Here is a 23,284-nt window from a genome sequence, read left to right as displayed (position 1 = left end):
AAAAGAAATGGAAATTTCTAAGTGTGAGACATTTGGAGGTGATACACGGGATGCGATCCATGGTCCTGACTTTACTCTGAATTGTCCTTTGTCCTTTTCCACAGTCTCCCTAAACCATGTGATACAATGATCACTCTTCTCTAAATGTCCTCTCACTGACACTTGATCTACTTGAGCCTCCTCATTCCCAAGATCCAGGTCTAGCAGAGCCTCCATTCCCATTGGACTGGAAACATAAGGCTGGAGAAAAATCACCTGAGCACACTCTCACAACTCTGGCCCTCTTTGCCCTTCTCACTGCTCCTAGCCCACTCTATATTCTGATAATTAAAGTCCCCCTAATGTTTGCACTTCACTGTAAACTCCTTCCAGGTTTGTTCCTCTCCATCCTTCCCATTAGTTGGTGACCTACAGACTGCACTTAAAAAACTGATTGCAGCTTTTTGTTCCTTATCTTGAACCAAATCGACTCTGTCCTTGACCCCTCTGGGACATCCTCTTTCTTGAGCTCTGCACTGATCTCCTTAACCAATCCACACCTCTCACTCTTTCCCCCCTTTCCTATCTTTCCTGAATGCTTTGTATCCAGGAATATTGAACACCCAGTCCTGTCCTCATTTCAGCCTCATCTGTTACAGCAACAACATCAGATTTCCGCTTAGCAATCTGTGTCTGTAACTCCCCAATCTTATTTGTTTCTGTAAATGATGAACAATGATGAACCCAGAACCAATCCTTTTGCCACATCGCGGTCACAGGCTTCCTGTCTGAATAATAACATTCTACCACCACTCTCTGTCTCCAACCATCAAATCAATTTTTCACCAATTGGCTGGCTCTCCCTGGATCCCATTTGATCTAACCTTACTAACCAGTTGTCCATGTATGCAGTCCCATACAGTCAACCGGATTTAGAATTTATTACTCTCTGCCTCACTCTGACCTTGCCCAAGAAGTTACTATTCCTCATTCTCGTGTATCTATCTCCCAGGGTTCTTTCTTCCTTGGTGTTCCTCCTTGATATTACCTCCTGGTTCCCTCAGACCTGACAAATTGGTTTAATCCCTCTCCAACAGCACAAGCAAGTCACACCACAAGAAGCTCAATTCCTGCTCTGTTCAGGAGCAACCCATCCAGTCTATAGAGGTCGCATCTCCCCTGGAATCATTCCCAACGTCCAATATCTCAAACCATCCCTCCTGGACCATCTTTTCAGCCTCACATTCACCTGTCTTATCCTCTTATTCCTATTCTCACTTGCATTGGTCGCTGGGAGTAATCCAGAGATTCCCTACTTTTGAGCTCATGCTGCTAATTTCCTCCCGAGCTCCCTAAATTCTGACTGCAGGACTACATCCCTTTCCTCCCTCTGTCACTGGGACTGATGTGGACCACGACTGCTGCCTGTTCCCCCTCTCCCCTCAGGGTGCTCTACAGCAGCTCAGTGACATCCTTGACCCTGGCACCAGGGAGACAACACACCATCCTGGATTCCCATCTGCAGCTGCAGAAACACCTATCGATTATCCTCACTCTCGAATCTCTTCTCACTATCGCTCTTCCAGTCTTCCATGTGCCCCCCCCTGTACAGCTGAGCCCCCCACCACCACTGTGGTGTCATAGACTTGACTCCAGCTGTATTCCCCAGATGAACCATCATTCTCATCAGGATTCTGAACTGAATCCCGATTGGAGAGAGGGATGCACTCAGGGGATTCCTGTACTAGCTGCCTGATCCTTTTGGACTGTCTGCTGCTCCCCATTCCCTCTCTCCCTGCATTCTCTGAAACTGCAGAGTGACAACATCTAGAAACGTGCTCTCCACGGAGCTCTCAGCCTCACGGACACTCCGCACTGACACCAGCTGCTGCTCCAAGCTCCGAAACCTGGAGCTCCAATTGCTGTCACTGACCACACTTCCTGTACTCATGGTATTCCAGGAGCTGGGAAGTATCCTGAAGTTCCCACATGGAACAAGATGAACCTCTCTCCATTCCCTGATTATGTCTTGACAAAGTTCTGATGACAAACAGCTCCAGCAGGGCTCACACTCCAGTGCTTTCAGTGTTCTTGGGTTTTGCTGAGTCTCTTCAAAAATATCAGAATTAGGCCATTCACCCCATCAAGTCTGCTGTGCCATTTGGTCATGGCTGATTTGTTTCTCAAGACCATTGTCTTGCCTTCTTCCCATTATGTTTGATTGCCTTGCCAGTCAAGAACCTATCAATGTCTGTCCTAAATACACTCAATGACTTCACCGCCACAGTAATGGGTTATCCTTTAACTCTGCGGCTGTGCCCTCTGGCCCAATTTTCTCTTCCTTGTGGAAACATCTTCTCCACGTCCACTCTATCCAGGCCTCTCAGTATTCTGTTAGTTTCAATGTGATCTCCCCATGTCCTTCTGAACTCCATCAAGTCCACAACCAGAGTCCTCAACCGCTCCTCATCAGACCAGGCTGTCACTCCCAAGGTCATTCTTATAAACCTCCTCTGGACCTCCCCCAATACAAGCACATCCCTCCTTAGATACAGGTCCCAAAACTGTTCACAAAATATTCCAAATGCAGTCTGACCAGAGTCTCATACAGCCTCAGCAGGACATACCTGCTCTTATATTCTAACTCAGTTGAAATGAATGATAACATTGCATTTGTCTTCCTAATTGCTAACTGAACCAAAATGTTCACCTTCAGAGTGACCTGAAAGAGGACTTCCAAGTCCCTTTGTACTTGAGAATTCTGAATTTCCCCATTTAGAAAACACTTTGAGCTTCTATTCTTCCAACCAAAGTGCATAACCTCACACTTTTCCACATTGTATTACATCAGCCACTTCTTTGCCCACTCTCTGAGCCTTTCCAAGTCCTTCTGCAGCCTCCCTGCTTCCTCAACTCTGCCTGTCCCTCCCCTCATCTTTGTGTCATCAGCAAATTTACTAACAATGCCCTCAGTTCCTTTTCCCAGATCGTTAATATATAATTAATTGTTACATGAATAGCTGAGGTCCCAACACTGCCCCCTGCTGAACTGCACGAGGCACCAGCTGCCATCCTGCAAAAGACCCATTTATTCCCACTCTCTATCCATGACAGTACCGGGCCCCAAACCCCATGGGCTTTTATGTTATTTAGCAGCCTCCTGTGTAGCAACTTGTCAAAGGCCTTCTCGAAATCCAAATAGATCATGTCCATTGGCTCTCCTTTGTCTCACTTGCTCATTAATTCCTATTACTACATCGAATTCCAGCTTCTCTCTCTCGAACTGCAGGGTGAATTCTAACACATTATGGTCACTGCCCCCTCAGGGTTCATTCACCTTCAGCTCCCCAATCAGGGCTGTCTCATTACACATCACCGAATCCAGAATTACCTGTTTCCTAGGGGCTCTACCACAAACTGTTCCAAAAAAGCCTCTCGTAGACATTCCATGAATTCCTTTCCTTGAGATCCATTCCCAACCTGACTGTCCCAGTCCACCTGCATATTGCAGTCCCCATGACTATTGTAATAATCCCTTTCTTACATGAGTTTTCTATCTCCTGATTTATTTTCTGACCCACATCCCGATTACTGTGAGGAGGTTTTGACATAACTCCCATCAGGATCTTTGTTCCTTTGTGGTTTCTTAAGTTGACTCACACAAATTCTATGCATTCTAACATTATACTTCCTCTTGCTGTCGATGTAATTTCAATTCTAACTGACAGAGTAAACCCGCTCCCCAACACCCCAACCTGCCCATCTACCGATCATTAGAAACGTAGAAACATAGAAAATTGCTGCAGGACTAGGCCATTTAGCCCTGAGAGCCTGCATCACCGTTCAATATGATCATGACTGATTATGCAATCTCCGTATCCCATTCCCACTCTCCCCCATATCCCTTGATCCTTTTCGCTGCAAGTGTCACATCCCTCTTGACATATGTCTTACAAACTGGCCCCACGAGCTTTCTGTGGTAGAGAATTCCACAGGTTCACAACATCTGAATAACCAAGCCCGTATTTGTGATCTTTGACCCCGAGTTTTGGATTTCTCTAATATCGGGAACATTCTTCCAGCATCGAGCCTGTCAAATCCCATCAGGATTTTACATGTTTCTGTGAGATTCCCCTCATTCTTCTAAATCCCAAAGAGTACAAGCCCAGTCGATCATATGTCAGTCCTGCTGTCCCAGGAATCAGTCTCATGGACCTTCGCTGGACTCCCTCAATAGCAAGAATGTCCTTCCTCAGACTAGGAGACCAAAACTGCACACAATACTCAAGGTGAGGCCTCACCAAGGCCCTGTTTAATTCTGCAAGACATCCTTAATCCAATATACAAATCCTCTCACTGTGAAGGCCAACATACCATTAGCTTTCCTCACTGCCTGCTGCACCTCCATGCCCCCTTTCAGTGACTGTTCCACCATGACACCCAGCTCTCATTGCACCTCACCTTTTCCTAAACTTCCACCATTCATTCATAATCTGACTTCCTGTTTACCACCAAAGTGGATGATCTCACATTTACCCACATTATATTGCATTTGCCAAGCATTTGTCCACTTAGCCAGCAAAGTAGCCAGCAAAGTTACTTGTCCAAGTAACCCTGCAGCCTCTTAGCATCCTCCTCACACCACACACTGTCACCCAACTTCGTGTCATCTGCAAATTTGTAGGGATTGCATTCAATTCCTTTGTCCATATCGTTTGTCAATATTGTGAACAGATGGGGTCCCAGCACTGAATCCTGTGGTACCCCACTCATCACTGCCTGCCAGTCTGAGAAGGACCCATTTATTCCAACTCTCTGCTTTCTATCTGGCAACAGGTTCTCTCTCCATGTCAATACATTACCTCCAATACCATGAGGTTTAATGTAACTCACTAATCTCTTGTATGGGACCTTGTCAAAAGCCTTTTGAAATTCCAGATACACACTATCCACTGAACTCTGAGGGAGGGTCACTCAATCCGAAACTCTAACTTCGATTGTTCTCCACAGATACTGCCAGATCTGCCAAACTTTTTCATCAATTTTTGTTTTTGTTGTCCACTGATTCAGCCTTGTCCACTCTCCACTGATCACATCCTCAAAACTTTCCAGAAGATGTGTCAGGCCTGATTTCCCTTTCGTAAATCCATGCTGACTTGGACTGATCCTGTCACTGCTTTCCAAATGCTCGGTTATTATATCGTTAATAACTGATTCCGGTGTTTTCCACATGTATAATTCCTCATTTTCACTCTTCCTCCTTTTATTAAGAAGTGGGGTTATATTGGATACTGTCTAGTCCATTGGAACTCTGTCAGAGTCAACAGAATGCCAGAAAATTATCACCAATGTGCCCACTATTTCTACACCCACTTTCATAAGGACTCTGAATTGCAGAGCATCAGGCCCTGGGGACATATTAAGTTTTGATAACATCAGCTTCTCCAAGACCATTTCCTGACTAACAAGGATTACCTTCGGTTCCTCCTTCACACTTGACCCACTATCCCCTCACATTTCCTTTCATTAGGATGTGCATCCGTGGATATTTAGTTCCCAGCCCTGATCCCCTTGCAGCCACGTCCCTGCACTACAGGCTCATTTACCTTGTTTCATATACTCGATGCATCGAAGTACAACACCCTCAGTCATGCACTGACTGCCTCCTTCTCATAGTTATCTCCTTTAGAAATCACAGAATCCCTACAGTGTGGAAGCAGGCCATTCAGCCAAGACTGACCCTTCAAATAGCATTCCAACCTTCCCTGCAATTCCCATGGATAATCCTCCGAACCTACACATCTTTGTGACAATGGGAGGAAACCCAAGTAGACATGGGGAGAATGTGTAAATCCCACACAGACAGTCAGTTGGAATTGAGTCTGTGTCTCTGGAGCTGTGAGACAGCAGTGTGAACCACTGATCTACCATTCCACCCTGCGGGGCCTCAAGTTCGATTCCTGATCCTTTCCATACTCTTTATCCTATTACTTGGTCTGGATGCTTTAATAAATTGTCCTGAGCCCCTACGTTCTTTAATTATTTTAAATTCATCGGCAGTTTGATTTCCCTTGGTTTGTGTGGTACCACTTTGTCTACATTATTCCGAATGGTTCGTACATTAAGAGACAAAGCCTTTAAGTTTGTTCTAGCATTGAGCTTCCCTGCACTTTTAAGTTTCCTCAATACAATATGACATTCACAATACTCTGTCCCTTTCCTTTTATTTTCTAGTAACAATCAATCCCATCACTACCCAGTAATCCTACTTTCCCCTTTAACTTTCATTTTCTCATTTTCCATCCAACTGTTCCAGTTATTTTCTCTTTGAATCGTACTCAGGCTGATATTTATCCCTGAACAAACCACTCAAAATGTTCCTTGGTTCATTGATACTTGTGGGATCTTGCTGTATACAATCTGGCTTCCACATTTCCTTCATTACAACAGTGACCTAATTTCAAAAAAGTCCCACACTGTCTGCAAATATCTTTGGGACAGCATGAATCTTTCTTTTCTTTGGACGTGCTGGGAGTCTTTCAGATGTGAAAGATGCCGTTCCAATATTGCACAGTCCTCCTCCTGAACTACAGTTTCTGCTTTGTCCCTCTCTTTTGTGAAAACAGACCAAAAGTTTTCATGAGGAATCATTGCTCCATCTTCCACCATTGCACACAAGTTCCCTTCCTGCTCTCGAATGGCCCTCATACATTCCTTCATTCTCTTGTTCTTTTTGTGATAATAAAACATCACTGGGATTTCCCGGAATTCATTTGGTCACATTTCATCCTGTCAGCTCTTTGCTTTCCTCAGGTCCTGGTAAATTTCACCCCTGCATTTTGTCTTTCACCCCACTTTTACCCAATCCCTGCCCAGTTCAGTAAAATGGTTTGTTCCCAATTGAAAACTTTTCCACTTGCTCCGTGGTTCTCCATTTCCATCCCGACTCTCAATCTCACTGAGTTCTGAGCATTGTCACTCAAATGCTCCCCCATTGATAGCCCTTCCAGCTGCCCACATTCATTCCATAAACGATGGCCCAAAACTCTCCCTTCTTTTTCACCATCACCTTCTCAGGGGCAATTAGGGATGGGCAATAACTGCTCGCCCTGTCAGTGACACTCACATCCCAAGAAGCAATTTTAAAAGGCCCTGTCCTTTTATGGGGTCTGTTAGGTATTGAATACAAATGTTCAAATGGATTGTTTTGCCAGTGAATGTTCAGAGTTGAAATCCCTTTGAATGGCAGGGATTAAAATTGTTCCTCTTGTCTTTCAGGCCGTGACAACTCTCAGCCCAAGCTCACCCTGCTGCCCCCCTCCCTGGAGCAGGTCAATGCCAAGGGCACTGCCATCCTGGTGTGCCTTGCCAATCACTTCTATCCCGATGAGCTGGAGGTGCAGTGGAAGAAGGACAGTGCAGTCATTTCGGACGGGGTTCAGACCAGCAACTACCTGCGAGCTTCGGACAGCACCTACAGTGTCAGCAGCCTGCTCACCCTCTCTGGGTCTGACTGGGAGTCCAACGCTCGCTTCTCCTGTGCCCTCACCCACGTGACCCTCCCCTCTCCCCTCAGCAAGAGCATCAGGAGATCAGAATGTGTGTAGAGTGTTGGAGACAGTCCACAGAGGAGACACAACTTTACTTAGAACAGGGCTGAGCTGGCAGGACAAAGGTCATTGTCAGCACTGAATTTCAACTCTCTTCCTTCTTGGGATTGGCTCAGAGACACTTCTGAGGTTCAAGGGTTAAGGCAGGTCTTTGGGATAATCAAAAACAAGCTTTACTCTGTATCAAACCCCATGCCCGCTGTTCTAGGAGTGTTTGATTGGACAGTGAAGACTAGTGATGCCAAGTAAAACCTCTCGAAGATGCTGAAAACTGTCAGCTGGACAAAACAATGTGAACCTCAGAAGTCTCTGCTTCAGTAAACCAGATCTCCTTCCTGCTCAGCCACCAGTTCCAATTTAAGTTTCTGTCACTGTTTAAAGGGACAGGATTCTTATGTTATTGAGAAAATCTCCACAAATGTTTTCCTCAAGCTCCATTCTGGCGGTGAATTTGTGCAGCTTCCTCTGTCTGGGTTGTTAATTACAGTCTGTTCTCTGTCAATGTCAATCTGGAAAAAGGAATAAAGATGAAGAAGATTCAGTCTCTGTCTCGTGTGTGCTTTGGGAATGGCCAGAGCTGAAGCCTCAGGGAAAGGCGTGTGAAGTGTTAACCTCCACCTTCAAGGCCTGGAACAAGAGGGGGAGAATCAAGGGGGTAATGAGGTCCCTGGAGCAGGAGGGCAATTCTACAACTGCATCCAGAAGGAGTTCATTCAGAAGGAATGCAGGACCCCAAGGAATTTTTTCCCAATAAATGGAGAAAAGAAGGAAGGCAGGAAGGGACACTGGGGAACACAATAATCTAATGGAAATTCCCTCACCCATCCCTTAGGCACAGCAAGATCGCAGGCCAAGAAATTCAACTCAACTGTTTGTGAGGCAGTGCCATTGGGAACTCTGTATTCATGAATATGACCAGCAGGCTCTTGTTACTCAGAATAACAATTCTACAGGGTTTGAGAAATAAATATTCCATAAATTAGACCTGCGTTTTCTTTCCTCTTCAAATGGGACGGAATTGCCCCGTGTGTCCCTGGGGTCAGATTGAGAATGTTCAGTCCGGGGGCATCTGGGAGTCACGGCTGGGGAGGACCATCAATGATGGTCCTTCTACTGTCATATTCTGTAGCCCCTGGGCCATCTCAATGAGGATCATCCAGGGCTCAGGGTGGATTCCAGAGCAGCTCATTGTCCTGCCTGTTGTGTTCCTCAGTCGACATGTGGCTCCAGCAATCTCACTCCATGGCTCTAGTATCAATGGGAACCCATGGGGCTGAAATCTTATCCAAACAGACCCTCACACAGCGGGGAGGCTGCTGGTGGCTCAGAAACCCGTTGGATTCAGTCCCAGATTCCACCGTGGCTCTTTCATTCAAACACAGCATTACCACACGGACACCACATTCAGAGGGCAATCCTGAGATGGGGCAAGTTTGATTCTTGATTCCAATGTGAGGAAATGGGGGCTTGGTGTGAAATGTCCAGTCTGAAACTGGTACTTTATAATGAAGAATAGAAACTGTTGTTGGAGTAAAGTCAGGTGTTGATGGGAGTGAGGAATATCTCAGTGATCTGTCTCCAGAATCCACAGATGGTACACATCCTTCTGTCAGACCCTGACATCATATATTTCTCTATCTTTCCCAGAAAAGGTGAAGTATTCTCTGCCTCTCTGGGACAGGACATTTTAAAAAGGGTTGTGGGAAGGGAACTGTTCACTCCCAATGACAAAGTCAATGGAAGGACGTGGAGCTGACACTGTGAAATGTTAGGGCACAGAGGATGACACCAGAAGCAATTCAATGTTATCGCGCTCTCCTTTGAAATTGCTAAACTGGTAACAATTACTTTTTGCTCACAATTTGCCCCCTTGTATTCGATCCATGTGCCTTTCTTGCTTTGCTTCTTTTGACTTCAGTCTGTGGGTAGTTCCATCAAAACCCAATCTCCTCACACTCATCCTGGCCCCTGAAGAGATTAGAGACAAATAAAAAACTGCAAATGCTGGAATCCAAGGTTGACAAACAGGAGGCTGGGAGAACACAGCAAGCCCAGGCAGCATCAGGAGGAAGAGAAGTCGACGTTTTGGGTATAACCTTTCTTCAGGAAGTGGGGTGGGTGAGTGTTGGGGGAGCTGCAGATAAAGGGAGTGGCCGGGGCAGGGTGGTTAGGTGGGGATAGGTGGAGACAGGTAGAGGATAGGACCTGGTTGGTCAAAGGGAGGGGTGATTCTGGATTCATCGACCAATCGGGTCACACTCTCTATCTTTCTCAACCTATCCCCACCTCACCACCTTGTTCCAACCCACCCCTTTATCTGCAACTCCCCTGACACCTACCCTCCCCCTTCCTGAAGAAGAGTTACACCTGAAATGTCGACCCCTGAAGAGATGAGACAAGGTTATTTCACTGAATCAAATCATCGAGCCCATCAATCCTGAGAACAGATTCCAGCATTGAAGTCATATTTCCTGGTTGCAAATGTAAAGTGTCTCTCAGGCTGAAAGAAGGAAGCTTTCGATTGAGAAATGAATGAGCTTAACCCAGATCCTGAACAGTTACACAACAGAATGGAGTGATATAAATCAGAAACAGTATAAATACAGAGCAGCCTTAATACTGCAGCTCGCACTGAGTGCAGCCAGCACAGAGGGGAATGCTGGGAGGTTTGGTCAGTGTGGGAGTTTGGTGAACTCGGGGAAGGAGTCTACCTTTGCTTTTTCAAACTGATTTGGAACTGTCACTTCAGCTGCTGGGAGCCTGCACATGCACTTGGTTTGAATGAAACAAAATGATTAACAAGAAAATAGGAATCTGGGATTTGTTTAGTTTGAGGGGCTGTATAAATAGACTGCTTCAGGACATGTCCATTAGGGAAGGTTAATAAATGGAAAGTACTGAAACTTCAAAACAGACTGAAGACAATTACTGCTCTAATGAAGGAATGGATATGTTTCATTTGTAAGTGAGATCAACATTTCTTTATTGCATTGAAATGATTCAGGGTAAATATATCTGCAGTGGATGTATAAAACTACAGGAACTCCGATTCAGGGAGTTTGGAATGAATGCTGAATTGAAAAAGCAGTGATATATCAGGGATTGCCAGAGATACCTGGAGACTTAGTTCTAGAATGAAGCTATAGGCCTCAGGACTGCACAGTTCAATTCCACATGTAGTAAGGGGCAGGAGGGTATGACCTGTGAGGGAGGCAGATAGGGAGTTGGAGAATACAGTGGGATAGGAAAACCCCAATGAGAACAAGGCCAGCCTTTCCAATCCTTCCTCATCACACAGCCCACTCATTCCAAGGATCAATCGGGTAAAACTCCTCTGAAACACATCCAATGCATTTATATTCTTCCTTCAATAAGGAGGCCAAAACTACACACAATACAGTATTTGAGGTGTGATCACACCAATGTCCAGGAATAACTGAAACATCACAGTCTCACTTTCTGGTCCCAAATCACACCTACTCTTACGTTTACCAGCCTTTTTACTGTCCATCTTTAATTGTCCTGGACAAGATGGTGCTGTAGGTAGACCCACAATGTCCTTAGGAAGGGAATTCCAGAATTCTGACCCAGTGATGATATTTCCAAGTCAAACTGGTGAATAGCTTAGAGGGAACTTGCTGGGGTGATGTTCCCATTGTATCTGCTGCCCTTGTCCATCTTGATTCAAGTAATCATAGGTTTAGAAGGTGTTGTCTCAGAACTTTTGATGAATTTATTGCAGTGCATCTTGTAAATAGTACACACAGATGTTACTGAGTGTTGGTGTGGAGGGAATGGATGTGTGTGGAAGTGGTGCCAATCAAGCAGGCTAAAATTTGATAAACAAAATTTAAATAAAATAATATAAAACAACTTAAAATGGAATAAAATAAAATGCTGCTGCTTTTTTGATAAAACATCACTGAATCCCAAAAAGTTAACTCCTCTCCCCACAGAGGCTGCACCTGTTCCCTTTCTCCAGCATCGCACTTCTACTTGAGACTTGTAGTATTTTGTTTCTGTATCTGTTTTAATGGCATTGGTTATAAAAGAAGTACTGGTCAGCACACGAGGGGCGATTTTGTCTGAGATGATAGGAAAGCCCTTACATTCACATCGACCTGAGGATGCAGTGGTTTTACTGATCATCCAGCAGATGGCATCTTTGCCTTTGCCAGCCTCAGGATAGTGCTCCCGTCTCTGGAGTGGGACTTGAAACCTGCAGGTTCAGGTGATGGTGTTACCACTGAGGCCGTCTATTCTTTCCTGGGATGTGGGGGTCACTGGCAAGACCAGCATTTGTTCCCCATCCCTAACTGTCCTGAAACTGAGTGGCTTGCTCGGCCTTTCAAATGGCCTTTCAGCCCCATTGTTAGAGTCCTGGCAGATTCAGACATCTACAACAGGTCTATAAGAACAAGGCCCTTCGGCCCAGTGAGCCAAAGCCAGTCAAACAACCACCTCACTATTCTAATTCCATGTTCCAGTACTTGGCCCGTAGCCCTGTATGCCTTGGCATCACAGCTGCACATCAAAATACTTCAATGTTATGGGAGAGCTTCTGCCTCAACCACCCTTACAGGCAGTGAGCCCCAGACTGCCACCACCCTCTGGGTGAAAATGTGTTTCCTTATGTTCCCTCTTAACATTCAGCCATTTATCTTTAATCTGTACCTCTCTGGTCATTCATCATGATGCAACCACATGTCACCCTTTATTGACACATGAACAGTCCTAAACTATAATGCCTCATAGAGAGTCAGGCACCAGAGGCTCAGGGTCTCTGACACTCAGCCTGTTTATGTCACTGAGGATTCTCCCGGTTATATCCTAGTAACGATTTGAGTTTTCCTTGTGAAATCCAGTTGGGAATTTTAATGGCACTGAATCTTCCCCACACTCCCACCTCTCTTGATGCTCACCCTTGTCTGGTTAATTCTTCCCATTTCCTTCCCCTCTCTGAGTTCATTCAATTTCAGTAAAGTCTGTGATAATTCCATGGAGGATGAGGCATGAGAAGCTGCCACGGAGAATCTCCCAGCCCTTCAATGTTTGCAGCAAGCCTGGACTGTGCACTTGTGTACCTTGTCTGAAGGATTCCATGTGATTTGTCAGTCTCCATCCCAGCCTGATAACCATCTCGGACATTGGAAGGAAATGCCCAGGGAGCAGGTTAACATGGTGCAAAAAGCCTTTCAGCTGAAGCTTCAGTGTTTGCGCTCAGTGTGCATTATCACATGCTCATTGCTCCCCTTTTACACGATAATGAGGAAAGAACTCTTGTTGGTGCAGTTTTCTTTTAATCATCTCAGAATATTCAAAGCTGTGAGCACAGAGCAGTCATGTTCACGGACAAGATGGTGAGGTCCCGCAGGCAGGAAATGAATGACGAGACATATCTGTTTTGTTGGCACTAGTTGAATAGTGAGAGGATACCCGAGGAATCTTTCAGAATGGGATCTTGTCGAGCCCCCTGAGGTGGGGGTGGGGGTGGTCGGGGTGTGGTGGTGGTGGAGCGTCAAATGATGGAGCCAGAGACTGTGCAACTTTCAGCAGTGCACCACAGTCTCAGTCTGGATTCTGTGCTCTCATTTCTGAGGTGGGTTTCAACCCGATGACCATTTTGACTATGAGGCAGGAGCTTTGCCCATGGAGCCACGGTCAGTAACAATGTAAACTGTGTGGCTTTGAAAGCCTGAGTCTGCATCTCAACTCAGAAGGATATCAGCTTAATTATCAAATCTGTTTCTGCCCCTCTGCAGGCTGACCAGGCTGCCGGTGCCTTTCCAACACTCTCACGTTTCCTCCTGTGCCACAGCTCATTCTCCTGAGAGATAGTTGTGCTCGGAGTCGAGAAGTGTGGGGCTGGGAAAGCACAGCAGGTCAGGCAATTGTGCTCAGGCTGAGGACATGACCTTGTCCCTCTGTCAGATCCTCTTCGAGAAACACATGGCTCACCACCGCCCTCTGCAGGACAATTAGGGAAGAGCAACAAGCAAGGATGGAGATGGAGACGTGGAGCTTCAAATACTGATCTTTGCACTTTGGTGGCACGCTTTGATGGCTGTTTGTTAGATCTTTGCGTATAATTATTTTTTTGCTGATCCCACTGCTAATCCGAAGGACACTCCACCCTTCAGTCTGACACCCATTTCAAGGTTCACCCATTTCAAGGCTCTGTTTCTGGGCGACGCTCCAGTCTTTCAAAGAGATGAATTCAAGCCTCACCAGTTTGTTCATTTGAATTGGATGCCATTTATTTTTATTTCTCCTGGGATAGGGCGGGCGTTGACGTGTCGCTTATTTGTTGCTCTTCCCGAATTGTCCTGGAGATGACGATGGTGAACCATGTAATATCTGGGAAGCAACTGACAGGTCATTCCCACTGGAATCCACTGGAATGACTGCGGGTTTATTCATGGCTAATGGAAGGAGTCGTTACCCATAATCCTCAGCTGCAGTGCAAGTACTCTATAGTTACTGGAAGGCAGCTGTTTCACTGTGCCTGCACAATATAAAGTCAGAAAGCACAAAACACCAGGCTCTAGCTCAACAGGTTCATTTGAAATCACAAGTTTTCGAAGCACTGCTCCCTCATCAGGTGTACCCCAGTCCACCATCGGTATCCCCCACATCACTGAACAGTACAAATAACTGGGGCTCTGCGAGGATCCAACCGGCTCAATCTGAGAGAGTACAGCTCTCGAATCAGGATACCACAATGAAAATGCCCTGCATGCTATGATATATCAAAAAGAAATACATTGATGTGACTTTAGATTGTCTTCAGATTGTACTTTTTTTTCATTCTGTGATACACGTAGACATTGTCAGTGTTATCGGTATCACAAAGAATGTTTCCTCCATTAAGTACTTTCCAACACACTCTCTCCATCTTGCTTTAATCCTTATTGACTCTTTGACATTGTCCCTGTTCGCTCACTCCATCCCAGTCCCAGAGGAATTGATGCCCGGAATTCATGACCACGCACTGTGTGAAGGTTGGTGTGAAGTGAGGCCAGTGTGTTGGAGCTTGGGCTCCTGCCTCAGGCCCAGGTGTAGGGGCCTGTTCAACAATCTGCACATTGTCCTTTTTCTCTTTCTGAATGAACTGGATCAAGTTGCAGTAACGAGCTGGCAACAAGGTGTCTTGTCTACAATGTTCCCAGCATTGGGCACAGAACTAGGTTAGTCACAGGAGACAAAGGGTAGCGATGGAAGAATGGTTTTCAGAATGGAGGGCTGTGACGAGTGATGTTCCACAGGGATCAGTGGTGGGAACTCTGTTGTTCATGATCTCCATAAATGATTTGGAGCAAAGCGTTGCTGATCCAATGAGTAAGTTTACGGTTGATACAAAGATTGGTAGAGTTGCAGATAATGAGAAGGATTTGAGTGGGAGCAGCGGCCGAGTTGAGGTGAACCAGGGAGACTACAGCTAAGGTAAGAGTGTTTTTCAAAATTACTTACCTGTAGCGGGCATCGGTGTTTTTGTTTTCTCTCTCCTTCACAGAAAGAGCGGGAGCAGCAGAGGAAGTGACGGCAAGCAGAGGGGCAGCCGGGAAGGAGAACTGTGAGTATAAATACTCACTGTTTCACCACCAACGGTCATTTGAGTGGGAGCAGCGGCCGAGTTGAGGTGAACCAGGGAGACTACAGCTAAGGTAAGAGTTTTTTTCAAAATTACTTACCTGTAGCGGGCATCGGTGTTTTTGTTTTCTCTCTCCTTCACAGAAAGAGCGGGAGCAGCAGAGGAAGTGACGGCAAGCAGAGGGGCAGCCGAGACCCGGAAGCAGTTAGTGTAAGCTTAGCTGGGTTAGTTTTTTCCCCCTTTAAAAGCGTGAAGGAGAGGATGCTGCCATAGACCTGGGGTACCGCAACCAAGCCAAGGATATGGTAATAGATCGCAGTATGGGGACCCTATTTGGGATGTATGCCAGGGCAGTGGCCGAACAGTATCCCTTCCCGTCCGATTGGCCCCCCTTGGAAGGAACTTGGACAACGATTAAGGAAGGGGTTCAGAGGCTAACCCGTTTGTGTGTGCGGGATGCCCTGTTGCTGGGAGTGCTGGACGAGGTAGATAACACAAATGTTAGTAGACAGACTAGAGACCATCTAGTGAAGACTGCCCCCCCCCATTATAAACCACTGTTATTAACCATAATGTTGAGTGGACGGGGAGAAACCCTAGGAGATGCCCGTAGTATGATGAGGGAGATGGGTGGTTTGGGGGATTGGGGACCCACAACCCGTGCTTCTCAGGGGGGCACGGAGGGGCGTCGCCCTGAGGCTCGGGCAGGGGGAAAAGTAAACCCTAATCAAGGAAGTAACCAAGGCCCCTCACGGCGTGCTTTGTGGCAAGCTTTGATACGGGCGCAGGTCCCAGCATCGGAGATTGATGGCCTACCTACACCGGAATTAAAAGACTTATGCAGACGAAAGGGACTGAAGGTGTCCCGGGTAGAGACGGAGTCCCGACCCACTATGGAAGACCTAGTGGAATTACTAACACAAAAATGTCAGACACGGGGTCCGGTTGTTAATGAGCCTCGAAGGGGTAGAACTTCCACTTCCCAGCGGTGGGAATCCTCGGAGGACGAGGAGGAGGAGGAGGTACGGCCTCCCCTCCGAGAGTGTTATAAAGTGGATAGGCGTGGCCGGAAACCTAGTAAGAAAGGCAAGAACAAAGAAGGGCGAGGCAAACGTCTTTACCCAGTGCTGTCTGGGGAAGATGAATGGGAGGAACAATAGGAATCGGGCCAAGCCCCAAGGGTTTGCCCACGAACGAGCCAATGGTCAGCAGACGACATTCGACCTCATGTATCATTGACTATCTATTGGCGCAAATCCGTCCAAACCGTTATGGCTCTAGTGGACACAGGGGCGGAGGCCACCTTAATCTATGGGACGCCCCATAAGTTTAAAGGAACCCCAGTCACGCTGGTTGGGCTGGGAGGTAATCTGATTGAAGGAAGAACAGTACAATTGCCCCTAAAGATAGGTACAATGCCCATTAAAACTTATTCAATTATCATTACACCGGTTAGAGAATGGATCCTGGGAATGGACATTCTGGCCGGTTTAACACTTCACCTCCAACAAGGGAAGTTTGAATTTGGAATCACGAAAATGGCTTTGCGCTGTAGGACGGTGTTAGTGGGAAAGGTTAAGATGGACCCCTTCCCCATCCCGATCGCCGATCGCGTAATAAGCCTTAGGCAGTATAGGATTCCCGGCGGACATAAAGAAATATCCGCCACAATTAAGGATTATTTGGAAGCGGGAGTGCTTAGGACATGCACCACGGCGTGGAATAACCCCTTATGGCCCGTACATAAAGCCGATGGGTCATGGCGGATGACGGTAGATTATCGGCAACTAAACCGTCACACTCCGGCCTTGACGGCAGCGGTCCCGGATGCCGTCACTATTATAGGACGAATCCAACATCATCCAGGGGTGTGGTACGGAGTAATTGATTTGGCCAATGCCTTCTTCACAATTCCTATTCCCGAAGATAGGCAGGAACAGTTCGCATTCACTTGGGAGGGTAGACAATTCACGTTCACACGACTGCCCCAAGGATATCTGCATAGCCCTACTATCTGCCACCGGATAGTTGCAGAACACTTGGCTGCCTTTAAAGTGCCTGACGAAGTGATGATCTCGCACTATATTGACGATATGATGATACAGGGGACAAGTCAGAAGCAGGTTCAGGAATTGCTGGACCAACTGGTTCAACATATGCGAGGATATGGGTGGGAGATCAACCCAACCAAAATCCAGGGTCCCTCACAAACGGTAAAATTCTTAGGAATCGTGTGGAACAAGGGGGAAAGGGAAATCACTGCGAAAGCTAAAAATAAGATTCAGGTCTTTGCCGTCCCTCACACCCAGAAGGACGTGCAGCAATTTATTGGGTTATTCGGATTCTGGAGACAGCATATTCCCCATTTAGGACAAATTTTAAAACCTTTGTATCGAGTTACGAGGAAAAAGGCAGCGTTCGAATGGACGGAGGTCCATCAAACTGCATTTGAAATGGCCAAGCAAGCGATACAGCAAGCTGTGTCCTTGGGAAAGATACAGTCAGGACCTGTAGAACTGCAAGTCTCAGCACAGGGGGATTATGCCAATTGGAGCTTATGGCAAAAACAGGAAAGGACCCGTAAGCCACTGGGATTTTGGTCCCGAAAATTACCCCCGGCAGGGGAACGGTATACCCCCTTTGAGAAACAGTTATTAGCATGCTACTGGGGCTTGGTGGAAACCGAAGCCCTGACCATTGGACATGAAGTGATCATGAGAACAGCTATCCCTATTCTTCCGTGGGTACTTAGTGACCCCACTACCCACCGAATAGGAACTGCCCAAGAGAGCAGCATCATTAAATGGAAATGGTATGTGTCGGAGAGAGTGCGGACTGGACAGAAAGGAGTGTCAGTCCTACATGAGCAAGTGGCGGAGGCCCCTGAGGAAGGGGAAAAGCGGTTTGAGGTGATTGAATACAAGGAATCACCCGTTAAGATGGGAAAACGGTATGATGAACTGACCCCGGATGAACAAGCCACGGCTTGGTTCGTAGATGGGTCAGCCCAATGGAAAGCGGGACAGCGTAGATGGAAAGCTGCCGCCTTTAACCCAAAACAAGGCACTACCCTAGAAGAATTAGGGGAGGGAAAAAGTAGTCAGTGGGCAGAATTAAAAGCAGTGCATATGGTAGTCATGCAAGCAGGGGTCATGGGAGTTTGTTTGTTCTCTGACTCGTGGTCAGTGGTTAACGGCATGACACAATGGATGCCAACTTGGCAGGCCAATCAGTGGATGATCCAGAATAGGGAAGTGTGGGGTAAACAGTTATGGGAGGATATATGGGAGAAAGCTCAATACCTGGTCATATACATCACCCACGTAGATGCCCATACCTCTCAATGATGTGGAAGCTCTACATAACAGAAATGTGGATGGTATCGTCCGAACCATGATGGTGCAAAGGGGCACCTCAGTGGACCTAGCTAGATGGGCACACCTTAAGGCTGGGCACTGGGGAGTGCAAGGAACCTTGCACTGGGCTCGAGACCGAGGAATAGATCTTATGGTAGATGATGTTAAGACTGCAGTAAACCAGTGTGAGCAGTGTCAACATCAGCGGCAGGGAGTGCCCCAACACATGATGGGACATATCCATCGGGGGGATGGTCTGGGACAGAGCTGGCAAATGGACTTCTTGGGTCCCTTACCCTCCTCACAAGGACGTAACCACATATGTACAGCTGTGGACACTATGTCTGGGGTTTTGGTAGCCCATCCCTGTCGTCACAACAATCAACAGGCTACCTTGCGATGTTTAGATTTGATTGAACAATTTTATGGATTGCCCATACAGGTCCAGAGTGACAATGGCTCCCATTTCACAGGAAGGGCGGTAAAGCAGTGGTGTCACGATAACCACGTGGAATGGGTTTATCATGTACCCTATCACCCACAAGCTGCGGGACTTATAGAACGAATGAATGGGCTTCTGAAGTCCTCACTACGAAAAGCAGGAGGTTGCAATGACTTAACGGGTTGGAGGAAGCAACTAATTCGGGTGGTGAAACAAATTAATAACCGCCCATTAGGAAATGGGGTAACACCCTTGAATAGGATGATACGAGTATGTGATACCCCAAAGACTCAGCCTATTAAAATGTGGAAGTTCGCTGAGGAAGCTGATATTCCCGTAAGGGCCACGCCGGCTTCGGCTGGACTGGACCTACGAGCACTAACTGCCCAGACTTTGATCCAACAGAAACCTACGGTGATTAAGACCGGGTTAGGGTTGATTTGTCCCCCTGGAACCTATGGGCATATCCTCCCGCGGTCGGGACTGTCACTAAAGGGGATTGATGTGATGGCAGGCGTAATTGACGCAGACTACCAAGGGGAGTTGGGGGTGATCCTGGTCAACATCACCGCTGAACCTTACGTGATACAGAAGGGGGACAGAATAGCGCAATTGGTCATTAAGCCATGTAACCTTACAACGGTGGAAGAGATGGGAGCTCCCGTTACGGTTACTGAGCGTGGGACGGGGGGATTTGGGTCTACTGACACTAAGGGGGCCAAGGTATGGGTGCGCCAGACGACCGGCCCCCCCAGGGCCGGCCGAAATCATAGCACAGGGGAAGGACAGTCTGGTCACCATTATGTACCCCGGAGACCCGACCTGGGCAAACGTCCCGGCGAACCAGTGCTACTTACGTGAGACCTAAATAATGTTGTAATTGCTATGCACCCGCAGGCTGACCCTCCGCCTTGAACATGGGGTGGTCATGGGGATTGCGACTCCTATTGGCGATGTTCGCGATCGGATGGCCACTCCAGGGCATCGGTATCACGGCCTGGACGCTGGTACCGGTCGCCCGCCATGAGGTGCGGTGGGAGGCCAGTAGCCAGCGACGGACGCAGGACGACTTTACATGTGAACCCGGTCAGCAGTGCGTTGTTCTGACTCTCACCAGCGACTGTCAATTGTACACGTGTGCACAGTGCTACATGCGCCGGGATGGGGAAAAATATGACATATCGTTCATACCGCCTAATTGCACCCTGGTGGTAAATGCCCAAGTCAAGACGTGTTTGTGGGACCGACGCACCCAGACATGCGGGACAACGGGGACTCATTGGAGCGTCACAGCTCGGGGGGAAGATCTGTGGCTGCGCAATGCCACCGATATTCGGAATCGTCATCGATTCATGTGGTTAATAATGGTACTGCCCTCGACGAACACCCCGTCTGAGGCGTTATTAAACCCCACGCGGGGCGGGCCAGCACCGAAGAGGGGTGCCACGGGGGGCGTGCGGTCGCATCGAACACAGTTGGCCCCTATTATGTCAACTTGTCAACAGATGGCCCGGGCGGTACTGCACACTGATGTTCATTGGCGGGTACAGTTGCCCCTCATACCCGAGTGTCATACCAAGAGGCGGCGACGAGCGTGGTACGACACCCTGCTGGGAGGCGCAGGAACTGTTATGGGTATCTCGAATGCCATTGACTCTGAGGTAACCCGTACTAAATTATCTAACACGGGACAGGCCACCTCACAAGGACTACATACTATTGGAAGGTGGATGCCATCCGTAATGATGACTCAAGGAGAGACAGCTGAAATAATGATACGATCTCTGCAATGGGAACTGGATGTCTGGGGCGCCACTCAGGAACTGTTTGAGAACATTACGGCTCAGTTAAATTGGACTGCCTGTCATATTCAAATGTTGCATGCTCAAATACAGAAAGAACGCTTTTTGCGTGTGGTAACATCCCCCAATGTACAGGCGTGGAGGGGACTATGGAATGTATCTGAGAAATTGTGGATGATAACCCATCCAGAGCGAACATGGTGTAACGCAACTATGTGTAACGGATACTGTGTTACCATGAATGTAACCCACACTGTTACGGTCTGTCGATATTATGTATTACCAGTGATTACATCTTCTGGATATTATTTTCTGAAGACAAGGGGACAGTGGTTTAGCCCAGATACCAATATTACCTATGATCTGTCCGCTTGTGAACAGACTGATCAGGGGAAAACTTGCCTACTGATGGACAGGTATCGGGACCCTTGCTTGACTAAGGGAACGGCCCTGTGCGAATGGACTGTTGAGACTCCAAGGGACATGATGTGGCAGATTGGGCCACACACGCTCTGCACCGTTCTCGGGATGCCTCTCAAATGTCTATCAGTGGCACTGGCAGAATCACACCTATTTGTTGACCACTTATAGCAGTGCTCGCCACTTTACCAAGGTGCAGTGGAAAGTGCTGAGGAATCCCTGGAACATTTCCCTGGATCGGTTTAAGCGGGCATTGGACCGATCCGAGGAGCTTAAGCAGATATTACGAAAGCATCAAACCAATGTCACCAAGGTTACGGTGTCTACCTTTATACATGGACAGGAGGTAGTACATGCTGCCCGTGTAGTGGACGTGGAGTCAGCTCATCATTGGTGGGACATATTGAGTGGTATGTCCTCCACTGCGGGGACATTCCTGTTCCCACCCTTGTCGATCCTGGTAGCGGTCCTGGTGATTTTAACATGCTGTAATGTCCTGACTTGCTTGTATATTTGGCGTGTACGTAGGCGCTTGTTAGAAAGAATACATATGGGCATAATGTAACACATGTATTGGGTCAAGCAGTGGAATGTGGTGTAAAATTATGTCCCAATACATGTGTGAATCATTATGCAACACATGTATTGGGCCAAGCAGTGGAATGTGGTGAAAGGGTTAAAATTGTGTCCCAATACATGTGTGAATCTAACCGAAAATGGAAGGTGTCGCTTAGTCCCGTGTGAATCTTGTTATACACCTTCCCGTGTGAATCTTCTTATCTGTATGTAACCAGAATGGAATGTGTTTTTTAGCCTTGCTCTGCTGTTCACATGAATGTTTATATCTGGAAAAGGGTATATCAGCTGGAGAAGTCTCCAGTTCGGTAGAGTCTGCTCCGGGGTTACGTTTAACCGCCGAGCGTGGGTTGTTGGCAACCGCTCTACGAGAACTGACGGCTCCCAGTTTTGGTAACATGTAGAGTGAGTATAAGCCAGACCCGTTGTAAGTACGAGACTGGTTGTGGGGACACTGCGGGGAATAAAACACTTATATTCTAGCAGACTCGCCTCTTGGCTGTTTGTTCTGTGTCAGACTACTTTCCTGCGAGCCTGGTCCTTGACCTTGAGAATTTTTTAAAACACACGGTTCTCTGAAAGTTGAGTCACAATGAGACAGGGCAGTGAAGAAGGCTTTTGGTGCTCTGGCCATTATCAGTCGGGGCACTGGGTACAGGAATTGAGAAGTTATGTTGCAGTTGTACAGGACATTGGTGAGGCCGAACTTGGACTATTATGTTCAGTTTTGGTCACCTTGTTATAAGAAGGATATTATTCAACTGGAAAAAGTGCAGAAGAAATTTACAAGGATGTTGTCAAGTTTCAATGTCTGAGTTTTTGGGAAAGGTTGGACAGGCTGGGACACTTTTCTTAGAGTGTAGGAGACTGAAGGGGAATCCTTTAGAAGTGTATAAGACCATGAGAGACATGGATAGGGTGAATGCACCCAGTCTTTTTCCCAGGGTTGGGGAATTGAGAGCTATAAGGCAACAGTTTAAGGTCAGAGGGGAAAGAGAAAAAGGGAACCTGAGTGGCTACATTTTTACACAGAGGGTGGTACACATATGGAGTGAGCTGCTAGTCGAAGTGATTGAGGCGGGTGCATTAACAACATTTAAAAGGCACTTGGACAAATACATAGGTAAACGTTTGAAGGATATGGACCAAGTGAAGGGAAATAGGGTTAATGTGGATGGACATTTTGGTCAGCACGGTCCAGTTTGGGCCAAAGGGCCTGTCTCTGTGCTGGAGGACTCGATAACTCTATGACTCTATAATTCCATATGTTTCCATGTTTATGAACAGTCTCTCAAACATAGAAACAAAGGAACTAGGAGCAGGAGGAGGCCATTCAGCCCTTCGAATGGGTTCTGCCATTCAATATGACGATGGCTGATCATCCAACTTAGTCCCCTGTTCCCACTTTCTCCCCATAACCTTTAGTCCCTTTAGTCCTAAGAACAATACCTATCTCCTTCTTGAAACTATTTAATGTTTTGGTCTCAACTGCTTTCTGTGACAGAATA

The sequence above is a fragment of the Chiloscyllium plagiosum genome, unplaced genomic scaffold, assembly GCF_037043375.1.
Source record: "Chiloscyllium plagiosum isolate Xiang-an unplaced genomic scaffold, Cpla_swu_hap1 HiC_scaffold_54, whole genome shotgun sequence".
Taxonomy (NCBI): domain Eukaryota; kingdom Metazoa; phylum Chordata; class Chondrichthyes; order Orectolobiformes; family Hemiscylliidae; genus Chiloscyllium; species Chiloscyllium plagiosum.
Note: the sequence above shows the minus strand (reverse complement) of the source record.